This window comes from Acinonyx jubatus, chromosome D1 (genome assembly GCF_027475565.1).
Source record: "Acinonyx jubatus isolate Ajub_Pintada_27869175 chromosome D1, VMU_Ajub_asm_v1.0, whole genome shotgun sequence".
Lineage (NCBI taxonomy): Eukaryota > Metazoa > Chordata > Mammalia > Carnivora > Felidae > Acinonyx > Acinonyx jubatus.
In genome coordinates, this window is record NC_069390.1 from 48,144,418 (window position 1) to 48,158,251 (window position 13,834).

The 13,834-nt window shown below is 37.9% G+C and overlaps 1 protein-coding gene across 2 annotated transcripts in view; it reads left to right on the plus strand.

Annotated features, from left to right (window-relative positions):
* The window catches only part of SBF2 (SET binding factor 2), a 479,646-nt gene that overhangs the window by 352,648 nt on the left and 113,164 nt on the right, over positions 1 to 13,834 (plus strand). The window lies entirely within an intron of this gene.

Sequence of the window (13,834 nt, forward strand, 5' to 3'; positions counted from 1 at the left end):
ATAACATTTATTGCATACAGTTGACCCTTGAACAACACAGATTTGAACTACACGGGTCCACTTATTTGTGGATTACATGTGCAGTACAGTACTGTAAATGTATTTTCTCATCCTTATGATTTTCTAAATAGTATTTTCTCTAGTTTACTGTAAGCATACAGTATATAATACATATAACATACAAAATATGTGTTAATCAACTTTGTGTTGTAATGCTTCCAGTCAACACTAGGCTATTAGTAGCTAAGTTTTGGGGGAGTAACAGTTATGTGTGGATTTTTGACTGCACAGGGGTCAATGCCCCAACCCCCACATTGTTCAAGGACCAACTGTACTATGTGTAGAAAATTTAATATATAATAATAAATCATCTCCTAAGATAGAATCCCGCCATTCCAACCCTGCTTTATTTTTCTTTATAGCTGAATTTGTACCTGAAATACCTGAAATTATATTATGCATTTGTTTGTTTACATATGAGTATTTTTCCCTACTGCAGAAAGTAAATTTCATGAGGCTAGGATATTGTCTTATAAATATTTATTGATAAGGCCAGGTTTTTTTTTTTTTAACTTCAGTCTGTCCACAGTCTCTGAGTTAAAGGTCTTAACCTTTAAAGGTTCTCCATAATCAGGAACTCTTTCTCTGCTGCTGTGTCACTGCATATCCCTCTTTCTTCCGACTTATTGTCCCTTCTTCTTTTAAAACAAAAAGGGGAATTATGATGTTCACACTTCTGAGAACTAGCAGGTCATACTGAACATGCTCAGGAAACAAAGACAAATCTCAAAAATACCAAACAAATGAATTTTAGGTTTAGAAACTAATGGCTGGAGCTTGAGCATCATCTTTTGGTCTTCCCTCCCCAGCTTAACCCTACCTCCAGGCCCATTCCAGTTTTCCTTCAATGAATACATACCAGCCTTCTCTGAACTCCCTCACGCTTCATCTCATTCTGCTGCTAGCATGGAGAACACTGTTACAAAAATAGGCCAGGCTGTCCTGGATCCTAAGCTACCTAGGAAAGGTGTGTCTATATCTCAGAGCAGCCAGAAAATTCAGTCCTCTGTCTAACTAGCCTTCATGTAGGGCCTCACATGGCATTTGTTAAAGAAAATGGCATTTTTAGGGGCATCTGGCTGGTTCAGTTGGTTGAGCTTCTGACTTCAGCTCAGGTCATGATCTTGCACTTTGTGAGTTCAAGCCCTGCATCAGGTTCTGTGCTGACAGCTCAGAGCCTGGAGCCTCCTTTGGATTCTGTGTCTCCTTCTCTCTCTGTGTCCCACCCCGCCCCCCACTCCCACATTTGCTCACTCTCTCTCTCAGAAAAACAAACATTAAAAAAATTTTTTAAACAAAATGGCTCTTTAAATCTTTCCTACCTTCAACATTTAAGATATTTTTAAACTTAAATATTAGAGAAAATAAGAATTGACAAATGAAACTCAATTCCTCAAATGACCCATTGCTTATGATTTTTTAAGCAGAATTATTTAACCATTTTGCAGTATTAGGGTTTGATCATGATAGCAGAAGCACCAAGAATGATATAATTAAGGAATTTATAAGGGACCAACCCTTATTTTGTTATAGAAACAAAGGGAAAGTTTGTGGAAGACTTTGAATTAGGCTTTGCCCATAGGCCTGAAATTTCTGTAGGTCACAACACAGGGAAGAACAAGGACAAATTGGAATCTGTGTATACCTCTCACTTCTTCAAACCTCAGCGATACAGATGACCTGCAAAAGAAACAGCACTGTTGGCCATAGAGCTGCACATGCACCTGGCCCCAGGCTAGGAGAAGCTGAAGGAGATGTGGCAGGAAACGGAGGAACTGTGAGCTCAGTCCCTTCCCCATATCAACATGAGTCAGCAGATCAGGGACAAAGTATATGAGCTGTAGCAGGATATAGCATCCTATATTGCCTTCAGAGTATAATGACTGCTGCTTCATTTTTGTCCAAATGTTAGAGAAATTTCTCTTGTGGCCAATCCTAACCCTGGAACAGAAAGACATTTCTGAGAAATGTCTTAGCTTAGCTTATTTTACACAGTGCAAAACCATCACACTGGTTTTAGTTTTGTGAGAGTTTTTAATTAGCTAATAAGTTGGGCTAAATGTCATACTATTTATCAAGTTTGTGTTATCAAACTTAGTAATTCAAATTTATGTTTTAGGGGTGGGTTTATGGGTTTAATTCTTTGTTGTTGGCTTGGTTTGATTTGCTTTAGTTTGGGCATGGATTAGGAGCCAGTGACCACACCAATAATATGAGCAGGAAAAGTTTAACAAGTTATTAAGTAGTAACAGGGGATTAACTGCCAAGAAGTAAAGAGAATTTTAAACAACACAGGAATATCAGATATAGGGAGCAGCTACTATCTCTTGGGCTCAGGCAGAGTACCCAAGAAAAGAGAAAACTTGGAAGAGGGCTCCTCCCCAACAAGACTTGTGATTCAGACCTTGTTGGAGAGGTGTTGATTTGGCCACTGGATAGCATAGAAATTCACTGAGGTGCCACAGACCAGAGCTGGTAAGCAGGAAACTACCTGCTGGGGTTCTGGCAAGACTTTCTGGGAATCCCTCTCACTAGAGTGCCAGTGAAACTTGACAGGAAGTGAAGCCACCATCTGGAGTACCACTGAAACATCACACATGGTAAGCGCTTCAGGGTGTCCCACACACCATAGCAGGTACATGCCATAGGAACTAAAGCACAAAGCACACCAGAACCAGGAAAAGAAACTACTTTCTACTGCAGTATCCCTTCAGCACCCTGTGCTGACAAAACTTAATTTTGTGCCAGATGGTAAAGGAGAAATGTTTACAAGTCCAGTGCCAATGCCACACAACAGGGCAAAGAAAGGTAGATTTGGAGGAAAGAGATATTGCATTGATAACTGACACAGAGGGTGGATCATACCAGTTCTTAGATACTTTATAAATTTTTGACTTATGGGAAATTATTTCTGGTGCATAATTCAGGAAAATTCTATAGATATAAATTGCATTATTCTGGCCACAGATTGCAAATGAGCCATGCTCAAACTGTTCAACCAATATAAACTCCTGAGCCTTGTTCATCATGCTTCAGAGAATGGACTCAGCTGTTTGTCTTACTTAAACTTACTTTGAAAATATTTTTAATGATATTTATTAGTCTTTTTTTTTCAATGCAACAGAAGTTTATTGAACATCTCAATATACAAAGTTACTATGGCAGGCAACAACATGGGCAGCCACATGAGTGAACCATTGACATGCCACTAGGAGTTTATATTAGTCTTTCTAATACAATAAATAATAAGCAAGAAATCAAACTGGTCCACAGTTCCATCAACTGGATGGCCATTTCCTTAAATAAAATATATAGCTGTGGTTAGAAAATTCAGATACTATAGAAACATATAAAATGCAAAACAAAAGCTGCCTTTCCCACCTCTACCCCATATCCTCTAACAGTTGACTTCTTGGTTAAAAAAAGTCATGCATTATTGCCAGCAGATAGAATACAGATAAAATTACCTCTTTGAAACTAATCAAACTATTCAGTGTTTTCTCACCTTGCCTTTTTCACTTAGTAACATATCTTGGAGATCTTTCCATATACCTAATTATAATTAGGTATATAACACTACTACCTAATTATTTGGGGATGACTACATATATTTTTTCTTCTTAATGAAAAGATTGTGTGTATGTGTATTTACCTTAAGCATAAGAGCAAAATATTTCATTGACTCAGATGAAATATGATGTTTATCTTTTAGAGCTTTACTTTGTGTAAAAATATCCCATGATGTTTTACTTGTAACATTATCTTAGATCCTTGGGAATTTTTTATGCTACAATCACCACAAATTTAGGGTTTTTTTTCCCCCTTACAGTTCTCTCACTTTTCTCTACCTTTAATGAGTTGTATGTAACTCATGCTTCTTTAACTTATGAAGCCTTTCTTCAAGGTGGTACTTTAACAGCCAGGTTTAAGTTGTTAAGGATCACTTTAATGGTGAAAAATAATGTAATCATTTACATTTGTACTATGTTTAGCATTTATGTGATGCTTTCATTCTCAGTTCAGCAGACAGTTAGTAGGTGTGGCAAGCCCTGTGCTTGCATTTATTGCAGAATTGCAGGTGAATAGCACATGGTCCTCACCCTGAAGAAACATATTGTCTAAAGGCCGTTCATATTCATTAATCAGCTATGAACACAGGAACATTTCACAGTTACTGAATAACATTGGGCTATACTTGGTTTACTTATTTGGTCCTTTTTATTAAAAAAAATCATGATTGTTAAAGTAAGAACCAGAAGCAGGGGTTCCTGTCTAAATGTCATTTTTTTTTTTTTTTGGAATAAAAAGAATTAAAGAGTAAGCTAAAACCCAACAGAGCAGAAGTAGAACTAAAATAGGATACCCTTGTATCACTCTTTCCCAATTGATAGTGAGCAATAGTGAAAGCCCTTTATCGTGAGCCACTGTGTAATGCCCTCTCCTCCGTGATCCATGTATCTTAGAGTTACCCTATTGTAGTTCTTAATCACCCAGGTAAACTAGAGACTGCCCTAGAATCTATTAAACCATGACAGATCCCTTCTTTTTACTTCTTTGAGGTGTATCGGTTGGTTACTGATGCTCAAAATGACTCCCAGAAGAACTGACGCTTTCTTCCCTGGTACTCATTGTAGTTTGTGTTTACCCTGGGGAGGAATAGAAATACCCTGTTTATCTTAAATTCAAGCCCCCTGAAGTGATGCCTTATCAAATTCCAGAGATCTCCCATATACAGATGGCACTTTGAGTATGACTTATTGATCAAGATAGGTCTTACTTTATAAGAGCATTATTCGGTCTCTCATTCCCAATAGAAGTAGATTTATGCCCTCTTTAAAATTCTTATTTCATTCAACATGTAAAGAATATCTTCCCTAGCATCCAGCCCCATGGAAGGTTCATATTTACTAACAGGTTTGTTGAGGTATAACTTATATACCATAAAATTCACTCATTTTAAGTGTATATTTTAACAATTTTTAGTATATTTACAGATTTGTACAACTATCACACCATATAATTTTAGAATATTTCCATCATTTCAAAAGAAACCTCCTGTCCATTTGCAGCCACTTCTCATTCCCAGGCAGCCACTAACATACCTTCTGTTCTATAAATTTGTCTTTTTTGTACATTTCATATAAACGTAATCATATATGTTCCTTTATGTCTGGCTTCTCTTACTGAGTATAACGTATTTGAAGTTTGCCCATGTTGTTAGAAGATTTCTTTAGGACTGTTAATTATTAATTAAGAATTCTCCATACCCAGAGTACTTAGGTCACCTTCTGTATTGTTTCAAATTGTATCTAATTCAAGATGTAAGGTATGATTAAATTAATTCTCTTTTAATAAATACATCAGAAAAAATGTGAGATGTAAGACATAATTTTATAGCTGCTTAGGTTTTTTGTTGATAGATTGTAACTTTTCCTTATATATTCTAAATGAACATCCACTTAACTTATCTGATTATATATAAATTTGAGATCTAGGTATTATTTCTACTTCAAAATATAAAAGCTGAAGGCAGGGAGGTAAATTCAGGGTGATGTGATAGGAAAATCTGTTGAGCACTACCTAAAAAAAGTTACTTGTGTAAACCTAGCTTACCTAATCAGTCAGAGAAACTGTGAACGTTGAAGCACAGAGAAGCACAGAATGGCCGGAGCCATCTCCTGAGTGATGACATTTCTGCCACCAAATAGAAGTATTTCTTCTCCCAACCCCTGCCCCCCAAAATGAGTTAACTAAAATCTGAGTCATTCGTGTCAAAACCTGATATTTCATTTTTTTTAAGTTTCTTTACTCTGAGAGAGAGCAAGAGAAAGAGAGAGAGCACTCATGATGGGAGGGGAGAGGCAGAGAGAGAGAGAGGGAGAGAGAATCCCAAGCAGGCTCTGCAATGGTCAGCATAGAGCCTGACATGGGGCTCTATCTCAGGAACCATGACCTGAGCCGAAATCAAGAGTTAGGATGCACTGAGCCACCCAGGCATCCAAAACCTAATATTTCTTCTTTTTCTTTTTTAAAATATAATTTATTGTCAAGTTAGCTAACATACAGTGTATATAGTGTGCTCTTGGCTTTGGGAGTAGATTCCCGTGATTCATCGCTTACATACAATGCCCAGTGCTCATCCCAGCAAGTGCCCTCAATGCCCATGACCCATTTCCCCCTTTCCCCTCCCCCAATAAACCCTCAGTTTGTTCTTTGTGTAAGAGTTTCTTATGGTTTGCTCCCTCTCTGTTTGAAACTATTTTTTCCTCTTCCCTTTCCCCATGGTCTTCTGTTAAGTTTCTTGAATTCTACATATGAATGAAAACATATGACATCTGTCTTTCTCTGACTGGCTTATTTCACTTAGCATAATACCTGATATTTCTTGTGTAAGCCTATGCATTGAATAGAACATGGCAAAGAACATAAATCCAGAGGAAGGTGACAGCAATAATAATAACAGCTAATTCTGACTACCTAGTATAAGATGCTACATTTGACATGCAGTACCTAATCCAGATCAATGAATACTATTCCCATTTCAAGATGAAGGAATCTATACCACTTAGCTTGTAAGTAGAGGAGCCAGGACTCAAACTCAGTTCATTCTGACTCCAGAGTTCATATTCCTTAACTACAATAAGATTCCCCAAGTGAGTTCCAATTTACAAAGCATAATTCTAGGAACTTCTCATCTTTTTTGCTTAGAGGTACTGAATTGACATCACTCCTGTCCCCTCATTTCTCCAATCAGGGTCATCCATATATCTGGCAAGGATACTTCATTAAGCTTGGGCTTAGAGGGGGCAAAGTCAGGAAATGTTGATTAATTGTATGCTATGGTTAGTAAATAACTGTCATGTGTCATTATATGTAAATCTCTAATTTCCACATATTTCTAATAGAAAACATACTAAGTACTCAAAATCATACCAGAATCACTTTTGTACTTCTCTGATGATTTAGAAGTTACTTGAATAACTAATCATTAATAGGGACCCTACTTATCCCACTATAGATATGACAGCTTATAGATCATTCTAACTGATGGAATCCAGATGAACCCACATTCATGGTATTAAGATTATTGCTAGAAAAAATCTTATAATAATATAAAAAATAGATATTTCATCAGTCCTTTTTTTCCCCTCTGTTGGTAAATACTTGACAAGAGAGGTTCTTAAAAATCTACAAAATAGGAAAAGAATTTTTTTTTTCTTAAACTTCATGGTCTGGATACATTGAATTTCCTACAACAGGTCTCAAAGGATTACATTTTTGACAAAAAAATGGGAGAGGGGGTGACAAAGGGTCTTTTTTCATCTTTTTTTTTTTTTTTTTTTTTTTTGCTGTAAAATAAAATACTTAGCTTAAAAATAAATTAGCAGAGAGAGTGAAGACAGGCATCAACAGTGGGCTGAATCCAGATTTGGCCTGGAAAAGATATGAATGTGCTTATTACAGCAGATGCCTCCAGCACAGCAGAATTTTAGAATGGCCAGAGCGATACTGTCTTGCTTTTATTTCCTCCCTTCATATTCTTATTCTTTCAGACAATTTAGCATTCCTTCCTCCTCCCCTCTCAGCACATCCTCTTCTTGCTTCTCCCACTGTTTCTTTCCAGTTTTAGATGGTTGCTCCTTTTTTCCTAGTCCTGGAAAACCCCTACTTCTGAGAAACTGTGAATTATTATAATACTTTGGAATTACTATTCTTTATTAATACTAGTTTGTCTTCACTGTTTAAACTAGTGATATAAGACAACTGTGGAGTTTGGAGATTTGAAGAAACATTGTTACTTACAAATGTAGTTACATTAACCACCTGGTAGAAAATTGTATTTCACCTGCTTCCTTTGTGTAAAACCCTGTACTAGGCATTGTAGGAGTTGTGGTGATGCATAAGACATGGTTTCTGCTATCTAGTACTTGATTATCATGTGGGGTAGGCAGGCATGAAAATCGCTAGTAGTGAGCAAATAGGAGGAAACAAAGTGAACTGTTCTACTAAAGAATGTGCCAACAGTGAAGGTACTCTCCCTGAACATAATGACGCTGTGATTCATCATAATTGTTTCCCCTTTTGCCCTTTCCCTCTGGGTTCAGGCCTTGATAAGTGTAAGTTTTGTTCTCTTCCTCATATGGGGGGGGGGGGGCTTCTTGATCAGGTTTTCTAATCAACTTTCCATGATTTCCTGGGCTTATTCCTCATTTTCTCCTCTTTTCCTTCTTTTCAGAAGCCTCTTTCTGTTATTGACTCTGCCAGTCTTAGAGCATCCTTCAACATTAGTGTACATGAAAGCCACACTAATCAAGACTCTTTTATTAATATTATAGAGAAACTTATTCACAAAGGATAATTTAGTACAAATAATTAAACTTCAACCTCAACAACTGTTATGTCATCTTGTTGGATTGTCCCCTTTATTATGATATAGTGCCCTTCTTTGTCTCTTGTGACAGTCTTTGTTTTAAAGTCTAGTGGCTTTCATTTGACATCCCTTGGCATGATAAATGTTTCTCCATCCCCTCCCTTTCAATCTGCAGATGTCTTTAGGTTTAAGATTAGTCTCTTGTAGGCAGCATATAGATGGATCTTGTTTTTTTATCCATTCTGTCACCCTTTGTCTTTTGATTGGATCATTTAGTCCATTTATATGCAAAATAATTATTGATAGTTTTGTATTGCCATTTTATTTATTGTTTTGTGATTGTTTCTGAAGATTTCTCTGATCCTTTCTTGTCTTTCTCTTTCATGATTTGCTGATTTTCTCTAGTGATATATTTTGATTTCTTTCTCTTTATTCTTTGAATATTTATTAACGGTTTTTGATTTGTGGTCGCCATTACGTTTGTGTATAACTTCTTTTGCATAACAGTCTATATTAAGTTGATGGCCATTTAAGGTTGAACCCACTGTTTACTCCTGTCTTCCCCACATTTTAGGTATACAGAATCATATTTTACATCCTTTTATTTTGTAAGTTCTTTGAATTTTTTATAGAAATACTTATTTTAACTGCTTTTGTGATTCCTACTTTTGTACTGTCACTTTTGGTCTTTCTCTCCCACTCACAGAATCCCTTTTAGTATTTCTTTAGAGCTAGTTTAGTGGTCATGAACAACTTTAATTATAGTTTGTCTGTGAATCTCTTTATTTCTCCTTGTATTTTGAATGTTAGCCTTGCTGGATAGAGTATTCTTGGCTGCAGATCTTTCCCACCCAGCACTTTGAATATATCATGCCAGACCCTTCTGGCTTGCCAGGTTTCTGCTGAAAAATATGCTGATAGCCATATGGGTTTTCCCTTTTAAGTAACTGTTTTCTTTTTTGTTGCTGATTTTAAGATTTTTTTTTCCTTCTCATTATATTTTGCCAGTTTAATTACAATATGTCTTGGTGTGGATCTGCTTTTGTTAGGGGTTCTCTGTGCCTTCTGGATCTGGATATCAGTTTCCTTCCCCAGATTAAAGAAGTTTTAAGCCATTATTTCTTCAAATAAATTTTCTGCCCTCTTTTCTCTCTTCTTCTGGGACTCCTATAATACAAATGTTATTATAATTGATGGAGTCACTGTGTTCCCTAAGTCTATTCTTGTTTCTATAATTTTTCTTTCTTTCTTTTGTTCAGCTTCATTGCTTTCCAATACTTTGTCTTCTAGGTCACTGATTTGTTCCCCTGCTTTTTCCTGCTGTTCATTCCATCAATGGAATTTCATTTCTGTCATTTCATTTATTGAACCCTTTATCTCTGTTGTGTTATTCCTTATCTCTATCTTAATGGTCTCACTGGCATCTTTCACACTTCTCTGAAGTCCAGTGAGTATCCTTATGATCATTGATTTAAATTCTCCATCAGGCATGTTACTTATATCTGTTTCACTTAGATCTCTGGCCATGGCCTTATCTTATTCTTTCATTGGGGATAAATTCCTCTGTTTTCTCATTTTGTCTAAGTCTCTGCCTGCTTCTGTGTGTTAGAAAAACCAGTTATGTCTCATGCCCCTGAAAGTAATGGCCTTATGAAGAAGCGGTCATGTAGTGCCCAGGGCCTGATGCTTCAGGGAGTATCTCTGGTGTGTGTTATGTGTGCTCTGCTCTTGTGTTCTGGGCACTCTAACCTTCAGGCCAGTCATCTGCAGAGTCTCTCCTTTTATATTATGGACAGTGTTTGATCCCTGGCCTGAATGTGGCAAGTTTTAATAAGGTGTGCTCCAGTCTACTTGTGAAATGAGACCTGACACCAATTTCTCCACAACTGAGTCCCAGCAGAACTCCCTCGTTAGGAGACGTGGTGTGGGCAGGGGTTTGTGCTGGTCTTCTGATGAAGGTGCCTGCCACACTGGGACTAAGGTAAGCATGACTGAGAAGGGCAGTCCCACCAGATCACAGACAGTCCTAACCAGGATCTTAGTGTATAAGTGAGTTAGGCAGCCACTATGTGCACTGTACTAGTTCCCATAGGTGGCCCATGCTTATGCTGAGGGGCAGGGATGAAAAATTTGTGCTGGCTGGCTCCTTTGTTGCCATAGTGGTCTCTCTGTGAGTGCTGGATGGAACACACTCCATGAAGAGCAAATAATCTCCCCACTGTGTGCCCTTCACTCTTCAAATTACTACTTCCGCACCATCTGTCCTGAGGTTCTTTGCCTGCTTTCTCTCCAAGAGCATCCCTGATGCCGCCAGACTTTCCCAGAGCCCAGCCTGCTGACACTAAAAACTTCAGGTGTTAAACCTCTCTGGTTGCAAGAACTCATGAAATTCAGCCCCTCTCACCTTCCAAGCCAGTGGCCATAGGGAAATGTTCTCCTTGTATGTTCCTCTCTCTCTCTCTCTCTCTGTCTCTCTCACCCTTCTCCATGACCACAGCTTTCTCCCTCCCCTCTGTAGCAGCCAGGATCCATTTCTCCCCTAAACCATGTCCCCACACTTAACTACCTTCTTTGATATGGCTTCTTCTCTACCTTACGTTGTGGAGTTTGTGCTACCAGTCTTCATGTCAATTTTGGGGGTACTTAGGATAATTTGATAGTTATCTAGTTGTATCTATAAGATGAGGCAAGTTTAAGATCCTCCTATTCTGACATCATCTTCCCCTAAGAATCTAGGAGGAATTACTTTGCGTCTGACCACCTCGTTGGATTCCATTAATCTGCTTGAGCAGCTGACAGAACTCTGAAACATGTTACTTACTAGATCACCAGTTTACTATGAAAGGATATAACTTAGGAACGGCCAGATGGAAAAGATGGAAAAGGCCAGGTATGGGGAAAGGGTGCATAGCTCCCATGCTCTCTCCAGGTGCACCTCTCTCCCCAAATCTCCATGTGTACACCAACCCAGAAGAAGCTCTCCAAACCCCCAATATTCCATGTTTTAGATATAATTATGCTACTTTTAAATTCTTCCTTAAGACATCGTCTGACTTCCTCTTATCTAAAATCTGGGCTTATCTAAAACTCAGTTATCTGAGTTTTAGAAAACAGAGTGTAAGCTCATGAAATAATTTTTCCCTCATGGATTTTCTTTTTTCTTTTTTTTAATGTTTATATGTGAGAGAGAGAGAGAGAGAGACAGACAGACAGACGGAGCATGAGTGGGAGAGGGGCATAGAGAGGGAGACACAGAATCCAAGGCAGGCTCCAGGCTCTGAGCTGTCAGCAGAGAGCCCCACAGAACTTGAACTCACAGACTGTGAGATCCCCACCTGAGCTGAAGTAGGATGCTCAACCAACTGAGCTACCCAGGCGTTCCTCATGGATTTTCTAATACTTGATAGTTCTGATTTGTATACAGAATTCACTATGAAATAAAAAATATATACCCACAAAGATATTATCAGAGTAAAAAAATAAGCCATACTAAAAGCCACTTTAACTTCTTAAACCTTGGGAAAATATTTTTATTATTTTAATAATATATTAACATTATATGATATATGTAATATATATGATATAATATTTAATAATATATTATGAACATGTGCTGAGCTGTTCTTTGTAGGGAATGGTGGGATGATAGATGGTACCCAGCTACCATAAATACCACAAGGACTGAGAGCTGATTTCAAGAGAAGAATTGAGTTAGCTCTGAGCCATCTGTTGTTTTATGCTAGATTCCCTTCATGACTAGTTCAGGTTATAAAATAAAATTTTGCTCTTAGTGGAAAGCCAACTGCTCTTCGTGAGACCAAATTTTTACCCACTTTTCTAGAATTACTTACATTAACCAGCCCAAATTGTGTGTGACTTGCAATTCAAATAATGTATATCTTATGGAAAAAAATTTAATTATCCTCACTTTAAGGTAGAGAACACTTAAATTTTTGTCTGATAATATCTCATTTAAATAGCTAATGAATGGAATAGTTTCATGGAAAGAGGAAGCCCTGAGCCTCCTCCAGGGAACCTAATGAACAGCTTACCCACTGCCACCAGTCAGCTGCAGCCGTCCTGAAAAAACACTTCCTGGAAGGAAAAAAGACCTAGCATCTCAGTGGGACCCACAAGTTACAGAGGAGAGATCCTACATTCTTTCCCTCTGTTTGCATAAACTGACTATTCTTGGAGGCATGAGATTGTTAGGTCTGATGTTTGGCTTGTTACCTCCCCTTCCACTTCTGGTCCTGGAGTAGTGGGAGGTGGCAATAAACACAGCATGGGTATTTTACTGAAGACATTTAATGAATCACAGCTGTATGAGTACAACCCCTATCCATTTTCTTAAAGGAGTGGGTGGCAAGAGTTCTTGTAACATTTTTATGTAGTTGGCTGTGGCCATGATATACATTTAGAGACAAACCAGTGGGAAAGGCGAACCTCTTTCCCACTAAGCACACTGCAGTTTGTAACTCATTTTCAATAGATCACTTCAGCAGTTGTTTATTGAGTACCTGCTGTGTATGAGATGCTGCAAGGGTGGTGATGAGGAGGATGATAGGAAAGTAAAAATGTGTTTAGTATTTCCTGTGTGCCATGCATTGTGGCTAAGTACGTTATGTTAATTGTGTCATAATCTTCATAATAACCCCCATGGTCTAACTATTATTGTCTCAATTTCATATCTGAGGAAACTGGGTCTAGATAAATTTAAAAACCTTGCCATGGTCGTACAACTAATAAATAGGAAAAGGTGGAATTCTAAGGACTTTCCAGTCTGGCAATATAGCATACTAGATAATTCTGAAACACCCCTCCCCCCACACCAGCAGCAGCAGCAGCAGCAGCAATAGAACACTAAAAATCTAGGATAAATACAAGTATCTTATTAAGTGCATAACTAAGCACAAGAAAGTAAGAGAAATATTACAGAGTGAAAGATGGAAAAGAAGCAGAATTTGAGGTGATCTGCTGCCATGGCTTAAGCTGCAACCAACTTGAAGACATTTAGCAATACCTGGAACCTAGAGCCTTCAGTATTGGGTGGAGAGACTGAAATTTGTAGACATATTTATAATTTAAGGAAACAGTTTCTAAGCCATTGTCATCTCTTCCCTGAATTATTATCCTCTTACTGATTTCCCTGCTTTCACCTTTGCCCCTTACATTCCATTGTCAACATGGCTGGCAGAGTTACCCTTTTAAAATGTAAGTCAAATCAGGTCATTCTTCTGCTCAAAACCCTCCAGTGGCCTCTTATCCTACTCGGAACTACTTCCCCAAATTAACTTCATGATTTTGTCCCTTAGTTTTCTCATATCTATGCCTAAATATCACTTTCAGTAAGACCTGTCCTGATAGCCCTATTTAAAATTCTACCCATCCCTCTCCAGCACT